This window comes from Podarcis muralis, chromosome 7 (assembly GCF_964188315.1).
Source record: "Podarcis muralis chromosome 7, rPodMur119.hap1.1, whole genome shotgun sequence".
In the NCBI taxonomy this organism is placed as follows: domain Eukaryota; kingdom Metazoa; phylum Chordata; class Lepidosauria; order Squamata; family Lacertidae; genus Podarcis; species Podarcis muralis.
Window position 1 is genome coordinate 26,404,371 of NC_135661.1, and position 26,224 is coordinate 26,430,594.

General features: G+C 47.1%; 1 protein-coding gene across 3 annotated transcripts in view; it reads left to right on the forward strand.

The window, feature by feature from the left end:
* The window catches only part of KAZN (kazrin, periplakin interacting protein), a 217,010-nt gene that overhangs the window by 135,699 nt on the left and 55,087 nt on the right, over positions 1-26,224 (forward strand). The gene's annotated exons all lie outside the window — the stretch shown is intronic.

The window sequence follows — 26,224 nt, forward strand, 5'->3', positions numbered from 1 at the left end:
TGGTGGAGTGCTTATATGAATGGATGGGTACCATTAACCATCATAACAAGCCATGTGGCCAATGGACAACATGCTTTCTTCCCCCCAGATGTCACTCAAGGCAGGAGAGTTAAAAGTTGCATGTGACTTTCTCTTTCCTCTAAGGCAGGGATGGGGTACCTATGTTCCTCCAGGTGTTGCTGGAATCCATCCCATCATCCCTGGTCATTATTCCTTCTGGCTGGGATTAATGGAGTCATCTGGAGAGCTAGAGCTTCCCTATACCTGATCTATGTCCTGAAATCACTGATACTATACTTAGGAAGGAGAGAGAGAAATTATTTGCTGAGAACTGAGGGGCAACAACTGGAACCTTGACCAGCATTTAAGCTGCACAGAACCTTAACGATTGTTCTGTACAAGAAGTGTTTTGCAGCCATGGGTATGTTCGTCCTCTCAAGAGCTTTGTGAATAGTCCCATTTTACAGGTGGAGGAACAGAGATTGAGAACCAATGACTTGCTCCAGGTTACCCAGCACTTTCCCCTTAGCTGTCCTGGCAAAACTTGCAAGCGCCTGATCTCTGCCGCCCCAGCACTGAGAGCAAAGTGCAGCTATTTTGAACAACTTAGGAAAATAACAATGCTGCCTAGACATATACTAAGTGAGGCCATTGGTCCATCAATCATAGTATTGTCTACGCATTCAAATGTGCCACCCAATCTGAGCCCATGTAGCTGAAACAATGGCAGACTCCTTCCCTCTTTCCCCCTGCCTCGATTTCCCTATTTTTGTTCTTTCCTCGCCTGTTGAGTTTTAAATTGTAAGCTGCTTGGGGCAAGGACTTGTCCTCCTATAAAGATGCACACAGAGGGACCTTTATAGATAAGAAGTAAATACCGCATTGCAGAAAGTGAAACGGACAGCCTAAACCCTGCTGGTCTTAAGTGGTGCAAAGACTTTGGCTGTTTTCCTCACCCGCAATAGAATCAGAGATTTGCAGAGTTGGAAACAATCCCAAGGGTCATCTAGTCCAACCCCCAGCAATGCAGGAATTGCAACTAAGAGGCCCCCAATTTTTGAACTTGCAGAGACGGGTGGTGATGTAAGCTCAGTGCTTTTGCACATTCATCTGTGCGATCACTTGCAATGTGAAATCATGAGGACTAGATGGTTATAATTTTGTAAATACTGAGCCACATATCCAAAGACTGGGAAATGGATAAACGTGTCAAAGTTCTTTGGAAACTTTTGCCTGGCTCTCTTTATGCATAGAAATCAAAAACTCCAATTATACACCAATTAAAAACAACCCCTAAAGCAAACTACCCTTTCTAAATTATGGAAGTTGTATTTTTTTTTTATCTCTTCCCTGTGTGGTCTGCATATTGTTATATCAAAGAGTAGATATTTGGAAAGTATTCCCCCTCCCGCCTCCCCAATCTCCAGCCTGAATCCTCAGATGAAGTTACAATTTAACTTTTGGGCAGTGGACTTTGTCCTTGTATGGAAGGAACCCTACAATCACACCCATTAACTGGAAGAGATTGGGAACACTGGTCCTAAACCAACCAACCCACTTTCTGAAGTTAACGAACCGAAGTTAGTTGTGTCCATTAACTTCAGTAGGTCTACTCTGAGTAGGAATAACATTAGCTAAGAGCCCATAGAATTTGGCTGACTGCCCAGACCAGGGTTTCCCAAAATTGAGTCCTCAGCTGTTTTTTGGACTACAACTCCCATCATCCCTAGCTAGCAGGACCAGGGGTCAGGGATGATGGGAATTGTAGTCCAACAACTGCTGGAGGCCCAAGTTTGGGAAGCCCTGCCCTAGGCAATGAAGCTGTTTGGAGGCGTTAAAAACAAACAAACCTAGCACTTCATCCAAACACTCCCATTTAAATTTTCTCTCATCTGTATTATTACTCTTAACATCGTTATCATTATTACTTACTACGTTTGTCACTTTTAACAAAAAAAAACCGGTTTTGAAGTCATTTATTTATTTCTTATGTATTTATTCATTATTGAGTTCAATGAGACTTGCTCCCACATTCATTGCGTATATGGCTAAACACCAGCCCTTCAGATTTTATTGGACTCCAACTCCCATAATCCCTGACCATTGGCCATGCAAGCTGGTGAATGGTGGGAGTTTAGAGTCCAGCAACATGAGGCAGGCACTGGTTCACCACCCCTGTTGTGTGAAGGATTGCACCTTAGCCCCCACCCAGGAGTAGTAAAAGGTAAAGGGACCCCTGACCATTAGGTCCAGTTGCGGACGACTCTGGGTTGCGGCGCTCATCTCACTTTATTGGCTGAGCATGCCGGTGTTCAGCTTCTGGGTCATGTGGCCAGCATGACTAAGCCACTTCTGGTGAGCCAGAGCAGTGCACAGAAACGCCGTTTACCTTCCCGCTGGAGTGATACCTATTTATCTACTTGCACTTTGACATGCTTTTGAACTGCTAGGTGGGCAGGAGCAGGGACCGAGCAACGGGAGCTTACTCCATCACGGGGATTCGAACCACTGACCTTCTGATCAGCAAGTAGTAGTAGCTCCAAATTTTGGAGAGAGTTTTGTTTAGATGCCCTCCCTGAGTAGACTAACCTCCTTTTTCACTCCCATCAACACTCTCTGCAGACACATCATACATTTGAAGTACTCTTACATCACTCTAACAGTCATGAAGCATCCTGGGAACTGTAGTTTGGTAAGGGTCAGGGAATTATATCTCTGGAAGGCCAGCACTCTGACAAACTACAGTTCCCAGGATTCCCTGTGGCTGTGAAGGTGGTATAAAAGTGCTTTAAATGTGTGGTGTATGGCTGTGGCAGGTGCTGTTTTTCTAATGCAGTGGTACCTCGGGTTACAGACACTTCAGTTTACAGACGCTTCAGGTTACAGACTCCACTAACCCAGAAATAGTACCTCGGGTTAAGAACTTTGCTTCAGGATGAGAACAGAAATCGTGTGGCGGTGGCGGCGCAGCAGCAGCGGGAGGCCCCATTAGCTAAAGTGGTGTTTCAGGTTAAGAACAATTTCAGGTTAAGAACGGACCTCCAGAATGAATTAAGTTCTTAACCCGAGGTACTACTGTAATAAAAAAGAGGTGCCGGAACTCACCAAGAACGCCTCCCTTGTTCTCACATAATGGCAATGGTGCCCACCTGAGAGGTGCCAGAACTGAGTTCTGGCTGGAAAAAACACCCCTGGGTGTAACCCATTTGTTTGCCAGGCTCCTTCCAACTCTTCTGATGCTCTGATTCCTGTGCCCACTTACCTGGGAGTCGGCTATATCCACATTCAGCCATATACAACTCAGTGGACTTACTTCTGAGTAGAGAAGAGCACGTCACTCTTTGAAACTGGGACCGGACTCCTCTTGACATAAACGCTTTCCTGTACTCAATATTTAGGGCATCTTTGTGAATAGACATGCATGCAGCTTCCACTGCGTACCATTCCACTGCCTGTTTGCTTTCAAAGAAGGGGTAATACACCTGTTGTAACAACAGGTCAGATTAGAGCCCTCCTTCTTTTCACTTTCGATTAGTTACAAACATGGGGCATGGTTTGCATTTGTCATTTTCCTCCCCGCTCCCCTGGGATTGATTAGTTAGAGGCGGGCAGACCGAGAAATTGGGGAGAAGGGGACTGTCTGATGCTTGGTGCGCCAAAAGAGTCTAAGCTGGCTGAGCAATGCTTGGCCTTGGATGAATAGCTTGGTAGATATAGCTTTGCCTCTGGTTATAGCAGGTCAGTTATCTTGTGCTGACCTCTTTGGATAAGTGGGCCATTTGTAGTATCTTTTTCTTTTTGCTGCAAATCTGTCGTCTGCTTAAAAGCTGTGGGGGAATGCTGCCGGTCTTTCACTGCTTGGGAACTTAAGAAGGGTCACATCTCAGTGGCAGAACATCTGGTTTACATGAAGAAGGCTCCAGGTTCAGTTCCCAAAATCTCCAGGAGATCCTACCTGAAACCATGGAGAGCTATAGTGGTACCTCGGGTTACAGACGCTTCAGGTTACAGACTCTGCTAACCCAGAAATAGTACCTCAGGTTAAGAACTTTGCTTCAGGATGAGAACAGAAATCACGTGGCTGCGGCGCGGCAGCAGCGGGAGGCCCCATTAGCTAAAGTGGTACCTCAGGTTAAGAACAGTTTCAGGTTAAGAACAGACCTCCAGAACGAATTAAGTTCTTAACCCGAGGTACCACTGTACTGCCTGTCAGTGCAGACAATAATTATCTAAATGGACCAATGGTCTGACTTGGTAGTAAGGCAGTGGTACAGGTTCCTCAGAATATAGGAGGAACCCTACTGGATCAGGCCAAAGGTCCATCTAACCAGTGGCCAACCAGAACTCTGAGGAGGGGTAGACTGTTCCTGGACTTGAGGGTTGTATTGAGCTGTCATGACTAATATCTGCTATATGACTGATGTCAAGGCTTGTCCAGATCTTGAACCAGTCAATGTATATATTTCTGAGTGCATTTTCTCCCACAGTGTGCCTTTCTTAGCTTAAATCTGTACTTCAGAACTTGCGGTACAGCAAAATCCAAGAGATAATTCTGTTCTGTGTATTTATCTGGGAGGTGCAAATTAGGTCATCTCCCTTAAAAATGCAGAACAAAGGAAATTCTCCATATTCTTCCATAATTGAAGCGGAGGGAGGGTATAATTGCTCCCACTTACTGATGTGGGCAGCGAGCTGGAGATATCTTCCTATACACATAAAAATGTAAGGCTGTCATCGCACAGCCCCCATTGGAAGATTTGTAGATTCAAGAGGATGGTGGCTTCATAATTGTGCAGAAGGTGAAAAGGATGCTTAGTAGTTGCAGTATGCAAGAAGAGTTACCGAAGGCTATCATGAGAGTAGTTTGTGTGCAAGAGGGGATTGTGGGGGAAAGTATGGGAGGATGCATGGACAGTGGGGGTGAAGGTGAAAACAGGTGCACAGTGGGGCTGTGGAATAGAGGAGAGAAGTGGATTCAGAAATAGGTTTGGGAATGTGGGTTGGGGAGGCGAAGTTCTACAAGGTAAATTTGGGGAGAGTGGCAGAGGGCTGGCTATCAGAGCCAACATATGTGCATTCATGCGTGTGTGTTGGCTCAGACCAAAGGAATGGGTTCTCAATGTTGAGATTATATGCATGGGATTCTCCCCCTCCCCCCACCCCCTGAATTTTTTCTCTCTCCTGAAAAAGAGAGTTGTTTCTGAGTTGTTTCTAAATATACAAACAATTATTGCAGTGCAATGCTTAAAATAATGCCGGTTTACTGATGTGTGTGTTTTTTAATTTCTACTTAGTTTTAACTTGCTTTTAACTTTTTATGATTTTGTTGTTTGGTTTCATGGTTTTTATATGGTTGTAAACCAATGTGAAGTATCTTTATGACACAGCGAAATAGAAATTATACACCGTATTTTTCTGTGTATAACATGCCCCCCTGTATAAGATGACCACCCTCCACTTTTAGCATTATTTTACAGTAAAAAAAACCCTAGTCTTATACACGGAAAAGTATTGTGTGTGTGTGTGTGTGTGTGTGTGTAAAGTAACCAGCACATAAACAGATACAACTGTGCATATGACTGTGCAAAAATATTTATGTGTCCATACGTACAAAATCAGGCTGCAGAAATGTAGTACCGGATGTTGACTCTTTTATGTTATACATAATTAGGTTGCATATAATTAGTTGGGCTTTTTTTAAAAAAAGTTGCAATGCACAGGCAGCTCAGACCTAAGGAGTCGCCCTGTGCAATAGGTGGTCTAATGGGGGCAAAGCTTGATTAGGTCAGAACTGCCAGATCCTGTGTCTAAATTTGTTTAAAATTGATTCCTCCTGCATCCCTTAGTCCACCTAGTTCAGCATCCCGTTCTCACGGTGGCCAGCGAGTTGGCTGGAGGGAAATTCACAAGCAGTTTCTCTCCGGTAACTGATCTGGTCCGCAGATCTACTTTCTGATCTGAGCCCCGGTGTGGGATTATTTGAGTAGGTTATGTTCACTGCAAAACAAAACAAATCCTCAAGGATCTCTACTTATGACCTCACCACCACCACAAAAACAAAATAAAATCCCTGCCCCATTCTCTTCTCGGGCCTCCTTTGCAAAGTAGCCAGCGTCTTCCCCTTACTTCCTAGCCTCTCTGGTTCCTCTGAAAGATGTGCTCATTGCCTTGTTAATTATCTCCAGTTGTGTGTGTGTGTTTTGCTTCCTTGGTGCAACGCAAAGATACCTCAAGCTGTTTTCCAGCAATTAACCTTGTCATACCTTTTCAATAACAGCACTGCTTGGGAGCTGGATAGACCCGTCCGTAGCCTCCGAGTCATTTTGTTTCTCTGTTTCCTTTCTGTTCTTAATTTTCTGCTGCTGCTGCTGCTCAGTTCTTGTCCATCCAGCATTACCTTATATTGTGTACCTTAAAATGCGTTAAAGTCCTTAGATGCTGAATTTTCCTACTACAAGTAGCAGCCATGGGGGGGGGGCGGGACATAGGAAACTGCCTTATATTGTCTATCTTGCTTCATATTGTCTACACTAACTGGCAGTGGTTCTCCGGGGATCCAGGCCAGGATCAGACCTGCAGACCCACCTGGGCCATTTGATCTAACTGTACCACAGCTTCTGCTTACTTTACAGGGAGCAGATTGCATATATACAGCCGACGTTACATTCATATGGAAACGGTTGTAACTTTTTATAACACCGTGTAATTGTTCTCCAGCGGAAGTCCCTGCCTTGCTGCAATTTTCATTCCCGCGTGTGAATTTACCAGCAAGCGCGCTGGGTCAAAGAGAAAGGGCGTGCTCTGATAGACAGTGGCCTCCTTAGGGAGATGACACAAGTTACTAGACCACAATGAGTCTTCTTAGCCCTGCTAACCTTGTATTAACAGTAGCGGCCCGCAGGATGAGGCTGCGAGGCTGGCCTGCCTTCCCAATGCTGTGCATCTCTGCTGGTTACTAAGAAGGAGAAAGAGTGGGGCAAGAAGGCTAGGAATTTGGTGTGGCATAGGCACACTGGCGGGAATGGCAGATTGGCATCAGCTCTGTGGCAAACTCGCTGCTCCTTTGCACTGCTTTGGGTAACTGGCAGCGCTGTGCACCATTGGAGATACAGGTCAGCAGTGCAACCTGTGATCATCACCTCTCTGAGTAAATCTCCAGGTAGCCCAGGAATGTCCCTTTTCTGGTATCCTGGTCAGTGATGACAGTCTTGAGCTAGCTGGACCAATATTCTGACTTCCTTTGTTTGGAATCCAGGGCCTCTCTTGTTTGGATCTGTTCTCTGACGTGTGCTTCTCCTCTCTCTCTGTCTCTCTCCCAAATGTACTTGGCTGTCATATAAAGTAACAACTTCAACAGAACGGAGAAACTGCCTTAATCATTGCCTCTGAAGTTTTCAATTAGGTCGTAAAGTGTTGCATTTCCATCTCTTCATCCCACTTTTTTTTTATATCTACTTTTTTCTTTTTCTTTCTGCAAATCGCTCGGCAACAGAATCTCGGTCTTCTGTAAATATCAAGCTCTGCATCCTGGCAAATTGCTTGCAGATGTAAAGGGGGTTTTTTTGGGGGGGGGGTTACTTGAGAGTGTCTTTTACAGCTTTTATGGGTTTCCAAATGGAAAGCAAAAAAAGATGGTGACCTTTAGCCTAATGAAATGATAATAGATCAAAACACACACACACACACACACACAGAGAGAGAGAGAGAGAGAGAGAGAGAGAGAGAGAGAGAGAGAGCTTTCTGTAGCTGCTGGTTTGCATATTTAACTTGGGGGGGGTGCCCTTGGCTTTCAATTGCCTTCCCCGGTTGCCAGTTTAGGGACCAAGAAATGAGAAGGCAGTGTTGCTTCTTTCAGCTGAGGGAATCTGATGCCTTCTCTCAAGGGAGGACATTGGTTTCACCCAAAACTGCCCTCGGCACTCAAAGTCTTTCTTGTATTGCAGTTGTGGGTGATGTAGCCTCTGACAGTGATTGGCTGAGCTGGGGTGGTGGCACCCAGTATTCACAAGCATTCCAACTGCTCCGGGGAGGGGGAAACATCTGGCATGTTCTATAAGTAACCATTCTTTCGATGGCTACTTGCCATGATGGCAGTGCTCTGTCTCCACAGTCGGAGGCAGTAATGCTTTTCTGTATGCAGTTACTGGAAACTTCAGGAAAAGAGGGTGCTCTTGTGCTTGGGTCCTGCTTGTGGACTTGGGGCATTTGGGGTGGCCACTGTGAAAAAAGGACTAGAGTAGGGTTACCAGACATCCCTGGGGACAGTCCCCGGATTTGCAAATCTGTCCCCGGGAAATGTGGCAGCGGCAGCCTCAGCAGCCCGGAGCCAGCCTGGTAGCGCAGTTGGCTCTGGCTGGCTTCAGGAGCTGCTCATTGCTGTGACGCCTGCCATTTTTCCTCACCGGAAGTCCCCATATGATGTGTTGTGCACAAGACACATCATATGGGGACTTCCAGGAGGCAAACTGGCAGGCGCCACGGCAGCAAGCAGCTCCTGAAGCCAGCCAGAGCCAACTGCGCTACCAGGCTGGCTCTGGGCTGCTGGCTGCCACTGCCACTGCTGAAGGGGAACCGGGGATGTCCGGCAGTACAGATCTCCTGCCCCCTTTGTTTTGAGGCTCAGGAGTTGTGGGCGGGTGGCCGTTGCCCAGTTTTTAAAAAACTCTGCACATTTATGTTTCACAGGGTGCGATTGAAGGGCTTTGCACCTTTATACAATATGCATGTGTGCTTGGGCCCAGGGTCTTTTGCCTCACAATCCCCACTACTGACTCCCTGCTGCTACTCAGTTTCAAAAAAAAAAAAAAAAGTGCCCCCAGATTCATTGAAAAAAATCTGGTAACCATAGACTAGAAGGGCCATTGGCCTGATCCAGCAAGCTCTTTTTGTATGTTCCTGATGTTTGAAGTCCAACTTCTGTGAGGAAATGGAAGGTTGTTGGGCTGGTGTGAGAGGTCGGTATCATCAGGCACGTACCACTCCCTCAGTATTAGGGGGGGGGGGTGCTGGGAACTGTCCATCCCTGTAGAGGCTTGGCTACAGTTGCCATCTGCCCTACTTTTGCAGAGGGTAGCCCTCTGTTTGAAAACATCGTCTATATGTCCAGTCCAGTGTGAAGATAAAGGACCATCATTTCAAAGGGAGGAATGGGAGAGAGAGGGCCCCTGATCGCATTCCGCCACCCATCATCCAAGGCTGTCTCCAGCCCACGGTGTCTGGAAGGATGAGAGAGAGAGAGAGCTGTCCCACAGGGAAGCAGCCATCTCAGGTAGCGGAAGCACAAGAGAGGTGGCACCCCTCTCGCCCTGTCACTTCAGCCGCTGATGGAACACCCCCCTTTCTCTGGGTGTGTCCCTTTATGCAGCATTGTCACTCATCTCCCTCACCCCTGGGGCAGAGAAGATGAGCAGCAAGGCCTTGCAGAATGCCCCCCTCTCACAGGGGACGGCCCATTCTTGTCTCGCCTCAGGTGGCAAAACAGGACAGGCCACCGCTGGAGAAAGAAGAATGCCTCTGGTTTTAATCCCAGAAAGGACCTTGTTTCTCATCCTCTTAATGGTGATTGTGACAACAGGCCCTTTGAAGGGAGTGAAGTGTAGCTGTTTCTGGAATGCATCTCTGTTGGCAGTATGAAGTCAGAGTACGGGGACAGATGATGATTTACTAAAGCTGGCTGGCGCGAGTGTTTACCTGGCTGCTCACGTTGACCTTGAGTCACTATAGCCAGTAACATATTTCAGCAAAGATAAGCTGTGCACCTGACAAACAGGCAAGAGAGGGGGGCATTTTCAAAGTAGACAGTGTGAACTGCAGTTGGCTCATTCTGTTCTGGGTGGCTCATATTATTATTATTATTATTATTATTATTATTATTATTATTATTATTATTATTTACTACTGCTACATAATATATATTCTACCTTTCCTTCAGGCATAGATGGTTCTCTCCCTCCCTGTATGGGTGCTTCTTGTCAATATCTGAGCCTTTATTTCTTGCGCAGATCGTTGAATCAGTGTTTTATCCTCTTACGGTGTTTATCTTTCTCCTTTATTATCGTTGTTACATTTTTATATATTTTTATGCAATCCTGTTCCTTTATAAAATGAGCCTAGAAGTATGGCTGAGGAAGGAAAGTCTGTTGTCTCTTGTCCTCCTGTTCAGCTGTGACTCAGAGGGGAGGCGGGGGCTGTGACTTCTCTGCTAAAACGAGCTTTGTGACAGATAAGTGAAACCCCCGAGGCAGAGGGTGAGGGGGAATTGTGGGGAGGGAAGCAACTGAAACCATTGATGGGGTGGGGGCATCCTTTTTGATCAATGAATCCTGACCCAACCACAATCTATTGAAGGCTGAATTATTCCTGCCACCTGTCTGCTTTCACAATCTCGACAAGCTCTGTGATGGAGAGCAATATCTTGAGAGCAGCATCTTCCAGTTCTGTGCAGGAAATCTCTTTTTTTGTTACTCTTTCCCGTCATTTAATGAGAAAATAAATTGAATTTGAAAATTATCAAAAAAAGGGGGAGATTAAATGTTGATGAAATGTTTTGTGGGTGGGGTATAGAAAATGCTTCCAGCTTCTTTGCTGCATGGATCAGGAGATGAGCAGGGCTGTGAGTCTGTCTTGTGTTTGTGTGTATGCGTATGCGTGAGCACTTGTTTGTCTGCCTGCATGTGTGTATGAGAGAGAGGAGGAGTTTGGGCCTCGCCCACTTTCTTGCCAGAGCATTTGCCACCCTGGAACATTTGCTGCAGAGCACTGAGGAGCCAAGAAGTTCCACCGCCTTTGGTCTTTGGTCTGTGCTCACCACAAACTGCACTGCTTCCATTCCTCTGCAGTTCAGCTTCCACAGATACCTACGTTCTTCCTCTTGTTATTTGCTATAGCTGAAACTAATATGCAGTTAATGTCAGTGCATTTCCATGAAAGGAAAATGCCAGAACAATGCAGAAAACAGCAGAATTAATTGCACAATGTTTGCGAAGGGTTGTTTTTTTAAAATAAAAAAGTAACCATAGTGAAGGGACGCTGGTGGCACTGTGAGTTAAACCACAGAGCTTAGGACTTGCCGATCAGAAGGTCGGTGGTTCGAATCCCTGCGACGGGGTGAGCTCCCGTTGCTCGGTCCCTGCTCCTGCCAACCTAGCAGTTCGAAAGCATGTCAAAGTGCAAGTAGATAAATAGGTACCGCTCTGGCGGGAAGGTAAACGGCGTTTCCGTGTGCTGCTCTGGTTCTCCAGAAGCGGCTTAGTCCTGCTGGCCACGTGACCCAGAAGCTGTACGCCGGCTCCCTTGGCCAGTAAAGCGAGTTGAGTGCCACAACCCCAGAGTCAGGGGTCCCTTTACCCTTTACTTAACTACAGTGAATTCTGCTCATCTTTGCTCGCACAGTTTCTGTTCCTGACCTTGGATGAACGTACAAATTGCAGCAATTTCTGCTCCCATTTCCCTTTCTGATGGTAAACTCTGGCAACCCTGGCCTGCGACGACTAGTGTTACGGTTTTGTGTTATGGTTGTGAGCTGTTGCAGCAACTCTCCCTAGATTCAAACTCCGGGTCGTTGGCATGCAGAGCCTGTAATTCCATCTTCCGTGCTCCATGGCTGGGGAGGAGAGAGATGTAGAAGGGGGCACAATGCCAACAGCCTCCTCTGACCTGGAGACGGGCCGGAGTGCCTCCGTCTATGCAGAACCATCTGCCCCTGGCATAAGGGGGCTTGTGGTGTTTTCAGCGGCATCCTTGCCACATGCTGAAAGCGAGTCCCTTCCCACCACGGCAGGGCACACTTTGCCCTGCCTGGCAGGGGATTTCTCAGAGGCCGCGGATGCCTGGCAGTTCTTCTGTATCCGTAGCGTGGGAAAATGTGCAAACGTTCTGCTTCCCCTCCCTCTGCGACTTGGCACGGATTCCAGGATCAGCTTCCAGATGAGAGCTCCGATTGCAGCGTGTTTGGATTTGAAAGATGGTTGCTGCTGGTGAAGCTTTCATCTGAAAGCAGGGGGGAGAGAGAAACCCACAGCAACGCACACAAATCCCAGATTGCTGGAAAGTTTCGGGAGCCAATCTCTCCACCCAAGCATGTAACATTTGACTGGCAAGCTTTATGGCTGGCATACTGGTGCATCGGTCACTGGCTGAGCATGGATGGTGTCGCTAGTTGGCAAGGACCTTGTTGGGTGTTAGTCAGGTCCCAACCCCCCACACCCCCACACCCCACCACTGCTGGCTGCTCCGAAGCGCAGTGGTTTTCCTCATGAGAGACATTTTTATTGCATTTTTGAAAAAACCAAAAAGTGCGTCCTTTCCAGCCTTCATAAGCAAAATATTTGAAGAATGTGAAGGAGGTGTTTATTATTTCTTGGTGCAGCTGTGGCTGGAGAAGGGGAGAGAAGCACAGAGGTCCCTTCCTATTGGTGGTGTTGCTTGAGTGCATGCCGCCTGGGGCGGGCACACACATGGCAAAGGGGTGTGCATGCACCCAGAGGATGAAGGAGCCTGCCATGGCACCTCAGCCCCCACTGTCAACACCACCAAAACAATTCCACTGCATGTTGGAGCAAAGCAGGGCCGTGCTGCACTACCTGCCTGCCCATGCAAGGGAGAGCCCGACCAGCCGTACTTGGTGGGTGCGAACCAGGCGCCCCCACTCTGGGGCTTCCAGCATGGCCCTGCCCGGTGCTCCCCTCTGTGACCATTCGTTCCTCCGATGCCAGGAGAAGGGCGTTGGGCCAAACTGCACTGGGAGTGCCTGTGGGGGGTGCCTGCTTCCTGCCCCCTCAAAAATCTCTGCCCGGGACAAGGGCCCTCTGGCACCCAAGTGCTATGCCCCTGTTTCCTATTATAGAGAGGCAGTGGTGGTGCAGTGGTTAGAGCAGGCATAGGCAAACTCGGCCCTCTAGATGTTTTGGGACTACAATTCCCATCATCCCTGACCACTGATCCTGCTAGCTAAGGATCATGGGAGTTGTAGGCCAAAAACATCTGGAGGGCTGAGTATGCCTATGCCTGGGTTAGAGTGTCAGACTTGGACCTGGGAAACCAGGGTTCGAATTTCCACTCACTGGGTGTCACGTTGGACCAGTCACTCAATCTCAGTGTAACCCACCTCTCAGGGCCTTTGTGGGGATTGAATGAGGAGGGGAAGAAGCATGCAAGACTCCTCAAGCTCCATTTTTCCTACAGTGGCTAAGCATCCTAGACTTCCACTACTTTCCATGAGGCAAAGTGAGATGGCTGCATCAGAGGGCAGGTGCTGGAACAGCAAGGAGTGGCTGGAACTTGGAACAGAACCTTCTTGGTGGTGGCACCCTGGCTGCAGAATACCCTTCCCTGCAAATTTAATTACGTTTTCAGCGAAAGCTAAAATCTTCCGCATCCTCTGGGCTTCGGGTGAATGAAAGGTGATGTATGTAGTCAGTCACCTGGGAAGGAACAGAGGAAGTGAATTGTATATTGTCAGGAGGCCGCCTTCTGCTGAGTCAGCCTCTCTGCCCATCTAACGCAGCACTGTCTACACTGGCTGGCAGCATCTCTCCAGGATTTCAGACACTGACTCTTCCCCACCCCTAGCTGGAGATGCCTGGGATTGAACTTTGGAACTTCTGCACACAAAGGATGTGCTCTGCCACCCCTTCCTCAAAACCCCAAGAGGAGGTGGCAACTTATCCATCACAGCTCTGACTTCACTCATTGGCTAGGGACAGCCAATGACAGGTGGGAGCAGCCAGGCTGGTTTGTTTAACAGAAATTGCATAGAAGGGTACCTGCGCACGATAGAAGCATAGGATTGTAAAGTTGGAAGGTACTCAATGGGTCATCTCGCCCAATGAATCAAAGCATTTCTTTCTAGAAGACTTGCTTCAAAAAACCGTGAAAGCTCAGGCTCTTGCTCTCCTGTTCAGAGGCCAGTGAAGACCTTCTCAGGTGCTGGGTTGGCGATTCCCACCCTAAGGGAAGCAGCCACCATTGATTTTAAATGGAGAGCAGGAGAAATGAAGAATGCAAAGAATGCAGCGAAATGAAATATTAGAATTCAGCCATGGCGATTCATTCTTTGTCATCATGTTTCATAGGCATATTCTCAGTTAATGATGTAGACTAATAACTTCTGGGGAAACTTTGGCCGCAGAGGGGCCTAATTCTGCACATACCTATACATCTGCCTCTGTGCAGTGAACATCTTTCTGGCTCCCAGGCTTGTAGTTTTTGGCTGAAATGCAGGCCGGGAAGGTCTGTTTGTGCTTACATCTTGTTAAAATTTAATCCGTTCAGTTTTCAATCTTTGGTCCACAGAACTTCAAAGAGGTGATCAAATCTCTGGGGCTGTTAAAAAGACAAAAATAGAAGCAGCCTTGAAAAAGCTCGGGTAACCCAACAGCCCTTATTTTATGAAAACTTTAAAAAAAAAAAAATCTTAAAAGAGCCCCAAGTTTATGTTATGCATGGGAAAGGAGGACTGACAAATGTTTATAGAAATTTGTTTTATTTTAAAGGGGATTAGGACAAAGGCCTTGGGTTGGGCAGCTCTGAGTCCAGATCCATCACTCAGCCGGAACGGCAGCCCAGTCCCTATGTGTGTTTTCTCAGAATTACATCCCATAGAGATCCAAGGTGGCGAAACCTGACTTGCCAGTACAGTGGTACCTCAGGTTACACACGCTTCAGGTTACATACGCTTCAGGTTACAGACTCTGCTAACCCAGAAATAGTACCTTGGCTTAAGAACTTTGCTTCAGGATGAGAACAGAAATCGTGCTCCGGCGGCGTGGTGGCAGCAGGAGGCCCCGTTAGCTAAAGTGGTGCTTCAGGTTAAGAACAGTTTCAGGTTAAGTAAGGACCTCCGGAACGAATTAAGTACTTAACCTGAGGTACCACTGTAGTACATGTGAAAAGGATCTAGGGGTCTTAGTAGACCACAAGCTTAACAGTGATGCAGCTGCAAAAGAAAGGAAGAAAGAAAGAAAGAAAGAGAGAGAGAGAGAGAGAGAGAGAGAGAGAGAGAGAGAGAAAGAAAGAAAGAAAGAAAGAAAGAAAGAAAGAAAGAAAGAAAGAAAGAAAGAAAGAAAGAAAGAAGCTAATGCTGTAGTGGGCTGCATCAACAAAAGCACAGTGTTCAGATCAAGGGAAGTGATAGTACCACTCTATTCTTCCTTGGTCAGACCACACCTGGAGTGGTGTGTCCCATTCTGGGCGCCACAATTTAAGAAGGATGTTGACAAGCTGGAACATTTGCAGAGGAGGGCAACCAAGCTGATAATAATAATAATAATAATAATAATAATAATAATAATAATAATAAATTTTATTTATAGGCCGCCCTCCCCAGCCAAGACCGGGCTCAGGGCAGCTAACACCAGGTATAAAACAATTGATTAAAATACTGAAAAACAAGATTAAAATGCAACATAAAATGCATTAAAATAAAGGTTCTGGAAACCAAACCTTATGAGGAACAGTTGAAGAAGCTGGGGATGTTTAGCCAGGTAAAGAAGAGACTGAGAGGAGATATGATAGCCATCTTAAAAAATCTCAAGGGCTCTCACACGGAGGATGGAGCAAGCTTGTTTTCTCCTCCTCTGGAGGGTAGGACCCAAACCAATGGATTCAAGATACAAGAAAGGAGATTCCGACTAAACATCAGGAAGAACTTTCTGATGGTAAGAGTTGTTTGGCAGTGAAACAGAGTCCCTCCTTCCTTGGAAGTTTTTAAGCAGAGATTGGATGGCCATCTGTCATGGGTGCTTTAATTGAGATTCCTGCATTGCACTAGATGACCCACGGGGCTCCCTTTCAACTCTACAATTCGCTTCATCTGCTTGTTTTCTTGAGTCCATCCAGCTGTGATGAGACATGAGCTGAGCACCAAGAGTTTTGCTGGAATGTGGGCTGTGGCTCAGCAGTAGATCACATGCCATGCATGCAGAAGGGTCTGGGCGCAATCCCTGTGGCATCCCTAGGGCTCAGAGAGATCCTTCCTCCAAACCCTGGACAGCTGCTGCCAGGCAGAGTCGTCATTTTTCGTCACGTTTGGTCAAGGCCGGATTTAGGTTTGATGAGGCCCTAAGCTACTGAAGGTAATGGGGCCCTTTATATGTCCAGCTGTCAACAACAAATTGTTGCAGTTTTTTGTGTTGAATATATGCTATATGGTAATTTATGGACTTAATGGGTATCTAAAGCCATTTGTACATGCAGAATGTAGGCACCCTATATATAGAAATGAGCAAACCAGTGATATTTTAGGGAGCAGGCTAGCAGGCGGGGCCCATGACTTACATCATAGGAGCCTACACAACACAAAACACTGTTGCTGTGTGTAGGTTTTATTTTATTTGTTTTTTTATCTTATATTTTTGAAGTGTACATCCAGTTTTTTTCTCTTTTAATTTTTTTGGGGGCCCCCAAGAGAGTGGGGCCCTAAGCTATAGCTTGTTTAGCTTATACGTAAATCCGGCACTGAGTTTGGTGCACTGTTTTGCCTGGTTTTTCCTCTTAACGTGTCAGGTTGTGACGCGTGAACTCGGGCAGGAGGGAGAAGATAAAGGTCTATTTGCTGTTGGGAACATAGGAAACTGCCTTCTGCGAAGTCAGGCCTTTGGTTCACCAAGCTCAGTGTTTCCCAAACTTGGGTTTCTTTGGACTACAGTTCCCATCATCCCTGACCACTGCTCCTTCAAGCTACAGGTGATGGGAAGTTGTGGTCCAAAAACAGCTGGAGACCCAAGTTTGGGAAGCCCTCATCTAGCTCATTGCTGCCTACACTGACTTGTAGTGGATCTCCAGAGTTTCAGGCAAGAATCTCTCCAAACCCTACCTAGATATGTGCTGGAGTGCATATGAGATCTTGTGCACTCATAGTAGATGCTCTGACACTGAGGTACAGCCCTTGCCAAAATTAAAGTAATACACATAGGAGGGGCAGGTCATTAAATCCAGGGTCTAGAATTACCTAATAGGGATGAAATTTGAGGCGTCGTCTTGCTTCGTTAATTTTTCACGAATTAGAGAGCCCATTCCTTTGTTGCAAGCTCTTTCATTTCTGCAGAGTATTTCATAAGTCTTCAATGTGCGTTTCGGAAAAAGAATTCCACCTACGTAACCAGTGGTGCAGATCCGAGGGAATGGGTTAGTTGTGTAAAGTAGTCCTCTGAATGCTAAGTACTGGTAGCCACAAGCAGGAGAGGACTGCCACCTCCAGGCCCTCCTTGTGGTACTTCTGAAGTTAAAACCCTAATTGTGGTTTCCTCCAGCTGATTGTTCCACCTTTCTCGACCCGATAGAAGCAGGGGTGAGATCTGCGCTCAGAGGGCACCGTGGCTTCAGCCATTGATTACAGCGGGGGAAACAGAAAACTAAGAATGGAGATTGCTTGCACTTGTTTAAAAAGGACCAATTACGAGAGAGAGAGAGAGAGAGAGAGAGAGAGAGAGAGAGAGAGAGAGAGAGAATAGTATTTTTCCATGTCTAACACCCCCCCGGTTATAAGACGCCCCCTTTGGGGAACTCAAAATTAAGAAAATATGGAGAGATTGCCCCCATGTATAAGACTACCCCCCCTTTTTAACATTATTTTTAAGTTAAAAAAACCTAGTCTTATACATGGAAAAGTACAGTATATAAAAAAAACTAAGTAAATTTCGGGGAGAAGAAAGTCTTTGTAATCCAACAAACAGATGTGGGCTCTCTTGTAATGCTCATTTGCTTGTGGGGGGATGATGATGCAGAATACCGGTATGTGCTTTTGTAAATAATTTTGAAAAAAGGGCAAACTCAAAGTACACCCCTGGTCCAGAGCCTGTATTGCAAAGCCATGTTGTAATGATGGGGTGCCAGATTATATCCTTTGACATTCACACTTTTCTGAATTTTGCAATGCAGTCCTCCAGTGGCAACATGCATACCAAAAAAATATAATTGCATGTTAAGAGAAGAAGCACCCATAATAATGGTACTGTTCATGAGAATCGTATACAAACATTTGAACCCATTACAGGGAAATGCATGCATAAAGTGAGACAAACGCAAAAGACGTGCACAAATTTGTAGGACTGAGATTGTAGGCAAATTATTTAGTGATAGTAGCTTGCCTGCACTCAGCTTTTAGTCACATTTCTTCATTTGAAGTATTTCGTTTGCCACCCCGCTGCTCAGGTGTAGGATTGTGGCCTAAGTTTTTTAAATGGGTTTTCCAGTGCTGAGAGAGGTCTGCACACAATTGACAACCATAATTACAGGGTTAATGCCAGGGAAAAGCCATGTAGATTTTCTGCAGAGCAAATGCCTTCCTGCTCAGCTTCTAGCATGTGGTCCTGGGGAATACTTTAGCCAGGGGAAGTGAAAAATCTAATTTTAGCGCCAGAGTTCTTATATTCCACAACCCTTTAATTTCTCATTCTTTTAAGTCCACAATCACTCGCAGCCATGGGGCATTTCACTCCGCCCTGTGAGCCTGAAAGCTGGGCCGTGCTGCATTCTTTAAAATGCAGCTACTGTTCATTCTTTATAGCTGCGTCACTCGTTTCAAATCAAATTCACGTATATTAGGGGAAGGGGGGAGGGGTTGGGGCTCTAGGCAGCAATTAATAATATGCAAGTGTGTGGATTTATAGCAAGCGTGCTGGGTTTGTGTGCACAGGGAGCAGTGGTTTTGTCAAAAAATAATAATACAATGTCATTTTTTAAAAAGATTCTAACTTTGGAAGTGAGCCCTACATGAGCCAGTGTTGTAAACTGGTCAGAATGGTCAGATTATCCCAGGCAGAGAGGCTCAGTCCTGTGTTTCAGCTGATTTACCTCACAGGGTTTTTGTAAGGATGTGGTGATGGTGGGAACTAGGTGCACCTGGACTCCTGAGAGGAAGAGTTTTTAATTAAAAACTTAAGTAATATCAGAATAACTTAGGCTGGATCTGGACACATAAGCTGGATCTGGACACATAAAAAAAAAGTTTCAGGAAAATGTGTTGTGAACCTCATAAAGGAAAATCACATTGCCCAGAGACAGAACTCTACAGCTCCATATGGTGTCACAGTGTTATAACCCATTTTGTTGTTGTTTAGTCGTTTAGTTGTGTCCGACTCTTCATGACCCCATTGACCAGAGCACGCCAGGCACACTCCTGTCTTTCACGGCCTCCCGCAGCTTGGTCAAACTCATGTTTGTAGCTTCGAGAACCCATATAACCCATTTAAAACACCTTTATTATTATTATTTTTACTAATATAGCTGAGTCCTTAATCATCATCCCTCACTTGGGGGGGGGGGGGAATTGAGCTAAGGATGCAATTCTAAATGGTGACCCACAGATTGCGACTCTGTTTCCAGGTTGCAGCACTGGGAAGAATTTGGGAGGTTTCACGGTTGCCCTTTGAGGTTTGACCCACTTGCTAGAGCTTAACTTGTGGTGCTGGGTACCACACTTCCCACACAATGTATGTTTACCCACCCACAAGTCACCAGAGGGAGGGCGGGAGCCGCCAGCCTCACTCTCGATTTGACGTCACATATCACCTGGTAAGCCCTAGCTCATTGGCTGCGCTGTGTCATCACCAACTCAGCGTCGCTTCCTGCCCTCCTTCCGGTGCTCAGAATGACCAGGAAAAAGCACATCCGCCCCCAGGATGACAAATAGCTGACAGCATATAGGTCAGGGAGGACAAACAGGCTTTCAGCTCAAAGAAGTTCCCTCAAAGCCACTCGGCTCAGCCTTAACGGCAGAAGTTATTTGCTGTGACGGGAACTCCACCATATCTTGAAATCGTAATGCCCTCTGTTGAAAGCTTTTGGGTAACCAATGTGGTTTACTCTTAAGCCACAGAGAATGCTGTCTTAACGGATGCCGCCTGAGGGAATTGGAAAAGGCGATGGATCCGGTGCCAAAATGCTAGGGTGGAAGTATCCTCGCCGTGGGGTACTTTCCCAACTATCATTCCTCTTGGCGCAGCTTCTGCAGGAGACCTTCTATGTGAATCAGGCCCAGCATTTCTGCAGCCAAAAAAAGGGGGGGTAGGGTGGCCAAAACTGGTTTTGAAATCATGAGGTTTCAAAGCACCGGAGAGTTATTTTCCAGCGTGTCTTAGAGAAACACATGCTGTGAGTCAAAATATGGCCCCCAGTCCTCTCTCTATGGCCCCTGGCACTCTCCCCCAGAAGTGGGGAGCATTTGGGGCCAATTTGGGTGGGGCAAGAGAAACAAATGTGAATTTTATCCTTGTCGAGCAGGCTTCTTTCCATTCTCAAACCACAGGCAATAGTTGTTATCAGAGTCCAAGGGCACATCCCACTGGCAAAAATGCGCAAGGAGAGTCCAAAGCAGGCCTGGTGAAAAGGGTTGTGGCTGCAGAGAGTTTCCAGGACCAGACAGAGAGGCCTGGAGATCTGCAATACCACCACTACCAAAGCCTGAGACTAGAAGGAAAGCACATATCGCCATCCTCTTGCTTCCAGCTGGCAGTTCAAGGTACTGCTCAGGCACCTTCTGAAATCAATGGGATTTACGTGCCTATTAAGCAGGCATGGAGTCCCCGTGGGCTTTTAAGAACTCATCCCTATAAACCCCCTTGAGGACTTGGAATCATAATAATAAAAAGCGAGAGAGAACAGCAAACTGGAAGAAATGAAATCTCTAATCCATCTTCTGACCTGGCCTCCCCCTCGGCATCAAATGAAAGCAGATCCTTTAATCTCGCCACTGTCTAATTACAGCCGGGGAAAACATGCTAAGCAAAGCTGTGCCAAAGTGGCACTCTGTGCCAGGAGAGGGGTCCCACCCCGCACTGCCATCCTCTCGCAGGCATAGCCAGAAAAAAACGCACCTGCCTTTGAACCGATTGCCAGGGGCCACATGCTGGGTTGTAGCCAATTATGCTTTACCCAGAGTAGACCCATTAAAATTAATTTCAGTGCTCTGAGTCGGACTAATTTTGGAAACAACCCTCTGATGCAGTGGAAAACAGGCAGGTGTCTGACTTTATCCTTGAGGTTTTGAGCGCTTGATTCCCCCACTTTTGTTGTGTCACATGTTTGCAGGGTAGACAACCTGGAAGTAATGCTGACCACCCCCTTTTCTGACCCTAAGCAGTGTCTGCCCCACATTCCCTTGTCTCCTGTATGACTAAATTACTTGTGCGCCCACAGCCTTTCACTGTTAAGTAGCTTAAAGAGATAGCCAGCTGCTGCTTCCCCACTGGTAAACACACCTTGCCATGTCTGTGTGGTGATATCCTGGGATCTTCACAAACACTCCAACTTTGGAAGGGGAAGGGCCAGTCATTAAATGTTGATCGCTGCAAGGGAAGTGGAAGCCCAGTGTTTTTCTGGGATAAAACCAACTTAATGCCAAGGCATAGCTGTCGTTTCCCTTTTTTTAAGGGAAATTCCCTTATTCCGAATAGGATTCCTCGCAAGAAAAGGGAAAAGTTGACAGCTATGTGCCAAGGGTGGGAGGGAGGTGAGGAGGAGGAAGAGGAAGAGGAAGAGGAGACAGACCCAGGTAGGCAGGGGGAGATGCTTACAGAGGGCCTGGGAACATGAAGCAGGAAGGCGGTTTTAATATTATCCACTAGATCCTGCTCTTCCTTCATACCAGCACCTATGGGTCTCCTCAGCAGGCAACTGTTATTATCACAGTTCAAAGGTGCTATTCAGCCAGGCAAAACCAGTAATGGTCCCCAATTATTGCCCTGCACCCATGCAGTGGGCAAACGGCTTACCTGACATGTGGAATGATTTACACCTGGGGAAGTGTCATTGCAGGCCATCCCTGCCTCATTGTATTGTTGGGAATGTCAAGTGCATCAGTAGGCTGGCTGGCAGTTCCTTGCCACCAAGCCTTTAGCTGCGGATCCCCATTCCTTGGAATCATAGAGTTGGGAGGGACGCCAAGAGGCATCTAGTCCACCCCCCTGCAATGCAGGAATATGCAGCTGCCCCTTATGGGGCTCGAACCTGCAGCCTTGGTTTGTTTTTGTTTCATTATGTATTTTGTGTTCTAGTTTTGCGTTTTTATGTTGTGATCTGCCCTGGCATCTTCAGATGAAGGGTGGTATACAAATTAAATCAATAAGAACTAATAATAATAGCCAAGAACTCTTCCTCCTCAGTGTTCCACCCACACACCTTCTCCAGAGTGACCCTATGAGCCAATCCTCAGTGGCCGACTCGCCTCCTTTCACTCTGATTGGCTCCAACCAGCACAAAGGATGGGAAGACTGCTTCTCATTGGCTTAAAAGCTCCTTCGTGCTGATTGGGCAGCTCCAGGGTGCTGGAGAGTGGGACCCTGCTGCAGAATTAGTAACCCCTGCCATCCTGGACTATGACAACTCCCAGCATTGGCTATGCTGGCTGGAGCTGATGGGAGTTCAGAATTCAACTGCATCTCAGGGACCGTTTCCCCAGCCCCGCCTTTGTTGATGTGGAGCAAATGTGAGCCTGTGGATGTTTCATGAAATTCTAGCCCATGGTGGGGGGGGGGATGTTCTGTGATGTTCTGCTAGTTGTTGCACATGATAAAAAGGAGTTCTGTATCTTGGCTGACAACCGGAGAGTCGTTTCCTCAGCAAATTCTTGGCTCGCACTTGCAATTTGGGGAGGTTGGTGGAGCTTGCCAAGTGGAATGTGGGTTGGAACTGAGGGCGGGCTGCATGTCAGGAAGTCCCTGGGGGGAGAATGTAGGCCTTTTCTTTCTTCTCCTCAAAAAGCAGCGCTCTTGCCTTGGGGTGGAAATGCTGGATGCCACATGCTATGTTGGGCGAGGGCTGAGCTAAAACTGCACACCTCGTTTTGTGTGAGCATATTTCAGGGATATATATACAGCGGTACCTCGGGTTACATATGCTTCAGGTTACATACGCTTCAGGTTACAGACTCCGCTAACCCAGAAATAGTACCTCGGGTTAAGAACTTTGCTTCAGGATGAGAACAGAAATTGTGCTCCAACGGTGCGGCGGCTGCAGGAGGCCCCATTAGCTAAAGTGGTGCTTCAGGTTAAGAACAGCTTCAGGTTAAGAATGGACCTCCGGAACGAATTAAGTACTTAACCCGAGGTACCACTGTACTGTAAACACAATTGCATACCTCTAGTTAAATGTGTATATTCATTGTGAATATATGCACAGTGTTTCGATGCTGTACTTCAGGCATAGGCAAACTCGGCCCTCCAGATGTTTTGGGACTACAACTCCCATCATCCCTGACCACTGGTCCTGTTAGCTAGGGATGATGGGAGTTGTAGTCCCAAAACATCTGGAGGGCCAAGTTTGCCTATGCCTGCTGTACTTCATGCCACCAAGCTCACTTTCCTTCTGTGCCCTCACTGTCCACAATCGGCAGTGAGGGCAAGTGAGGGAAAGGGCTGGTGAGAGCAAAACGAAAATTAGGAAGATTAGGGCAATAGTAAGGGGTATATTGAACAGCACTTAACTGTTCAGCAACAACAGTATCACTTTGGTGGTGGTGGTTATTGTTACCATGCATTAAATTTATATAGCTGCCCATCAACAGCTGCAACTTACTGTTCTAGTCTTATGAGAGAGAAAAGCTTTTCTCTGTCTGCTTTCTTCATGGCTGCGGGTGGCGCTGTGGGTAAAACCTCAGCGCCTAGGACTTGCCGATCGCATGGTCGGTGGTTCGAATCCCCGCAGTGGGGTGCGCTCCCGTCGTTCGGTCCCAGCGCCTGCCAACCTAGCAGTTCGAAAGCACCCCCAGGTGCAAGTAGATAAATAGGGACAGCTTACCAATGGGAAGGTAAACGGTGTTTCCGTGTGCTGCGCTGGATCGCCAGATGCAGCTTGTCATGCTGGCCACGTGACCCGGAAGTGTCTGCGGACAGCGCTGGCTCCAGGCCTCTAGAGTGAGATGAGCGCACAACCCTAGAGTCTGTCAAGACTGGCCCGTACCGGCAGGGGTACCTTTACCTTTAAACTAAAAAGTCCCAAACATTTCCCCACAGGGGAGTTGCCCCATCCCCTTGCTCATTTTGGTGCCTTTTGCTGAAACTTTCCCAAGCCTACGACATCCTTTTTGAGTCGAGGTGACCAGAAAGATTTCCCTGGGGAGATGCTGGTGCTTGTCACATGCCCTCACAGAATATCCAGCGCCTTGCACATTTGACCAGGTGCCCTCTGTTTCCCGTGCCAGCTGGAGAAGGAAGCACACAGAAAGAATCTTCTGTTCTTTCTGCCCGCCTACCAAAGTTGGCATGGGGCTGCCCTTTGGTTCCAGATCGGGCTTGCAAAAAACCCCAATTAAGATGAAACCTTTTGTGTGGCTCTCCCTTTCCCACCCGGAGCCAAAGGACTTCCCAGCCATCCTCCCTTTGCCCGGCTCTCACAAGTATTGAGGTTATGTGGCTTGGCTTTGAAAAACATAATATTAACCCTGCTCGAAGCAACCACCCTTTTCCCCACCCCTCTCCATTTTGCTTCTGAATTACCTTGTTTTTGCACCACCCGATTTCTATTCATTCTTTTGTGTCCCCGTTGGGAAGGGCAGGCTGTTGTTCCCAAAACCGTGCCCTCCCACTGTCCTGTTGCCAAAGAACGTAGTGAAAAGTTCGGCTTAGAATAAAGAGTTTAGAATGGGGGGAAATACAGGTTTGGCAGGGAGGAAGATTGTGGCTCAGGTCACAACCCAATGACCTGCCCGCAGCAGAAAGATACTGCCCATATTTTGCAGACCTCATCCTTCCCAACTTCCTTTCCTTCTGTGTTGTGCTTCTGAAACCAACTTAGGGAAGCTGCCAAGGGTGTCAACTTGAATAAAATGGGGGGGGGGGAGGTAAGCTCCGCCCTGCATATGTGATCACTTGATGTAGCACATACACACCATATGAATGGCAATGCCCTTCAACATGCGGGGGGGGCAGCCCCCTCAAATATTTTATTGGGGTAGGGGATGGACCTCAGCCCCCAGGAGTTGGCTCCTATGTAAGCTGCCATTTTTTCAGCTGAAGCGCAGCTTAAAAATACATAATAAAAAGTAAATCAGCCCCACTGTGGTCTTGAGGGGCTGTTCATTAATCCAGAATGCGGCAGCTAGACTGGTGACTGGGGGTGGCCACCAAAACCACATAACACCAGTCTTGAAAGACCTACATTGGCTCCCAGTACGTTTCCAAGCACAATTCAAAGTGTTGGTGTTTACCTTTAAAGCCCTAAACGGCCTCTGCCCAGTATACCTGAAGGAGAGTCTCAACCCCCATCGTTCTGCCCAGACGCTGAGGTCCAGCGCCGAGGGCCTTCTGGCGGTTCCCTCATTGTGAGAAGCAAAGCTACAGGGAACCAGGCAGAGGGCCTTCTCGGTAGTGGCACCCACCCTGTGGAACGCCCTCCCATCAGATGTCAAAGAGATAAACAACTACCTGACATTCAGAAGACATCTGAAGGCAGCCCTGTTCAGGGAAGTTTTTAATGTGTGACGTCTTAGTTTATTTTTGGTCTTTGTGGAAGCCACCCAGAGTGGCTGGGGAAACCCAGCCAGATGGGCGGGGTACAAATAATAGATTATTATTATTATTATTATTATTATTATTATTATTATTATTTTCATTCAGATTAAAGGTGGTTCTGCTAACCTGTTCAGGAGGAGAGGAGATCAAATTCATTCTCTCTGCCCATCCCAGCTGCACACCTTGATAGTATTGCTTGCCCTGTCCTGGACAATATCCTTAGGATGATGCAGCAACCAGAACTGTACAGAATGCATCCCAAGCGCGATCACACAATGGATCTGTATAAAGACTGGCAGTTTTATTTTTAATCCCGTTCCCTCCAATGGTCTCACAGCTTTGTATGTGGTCCACCTCCATTTCCCCTTCACAACAACATTGTGCCAGGCTGGGAGTTTGTGACTGGCTCAAGGTCACCCAGAGTAGGGATTTGAACCCAGGTTCTCCTGGCCCTAGTCTGACACTCTTAACCCAGTTTTTTCCAAACTTGGATCTCCAGCTGTTTTGGGACTACAACTCCCATCATCCCTAGCTACCAAGACCAGTGGTCAGGGATGATGGGAATTGTAGTACCAAAACAGCTGGAGACCCAAGTTTGGGAAGCACTGTTCTAACCTCTGCTCCACAGATGGGAACCCTGATGCTCTCAGGCATTGTTGAGCTCCAAATCCCATGGGCATGGCCTATGGGATTTGTAGTCCCAGCAGCATCTCGAAGGCCACAGGTTTCCTCATCTCTGCAGTGTTTTATATTACACCACAGAGCTGGTGTTGTTGGCG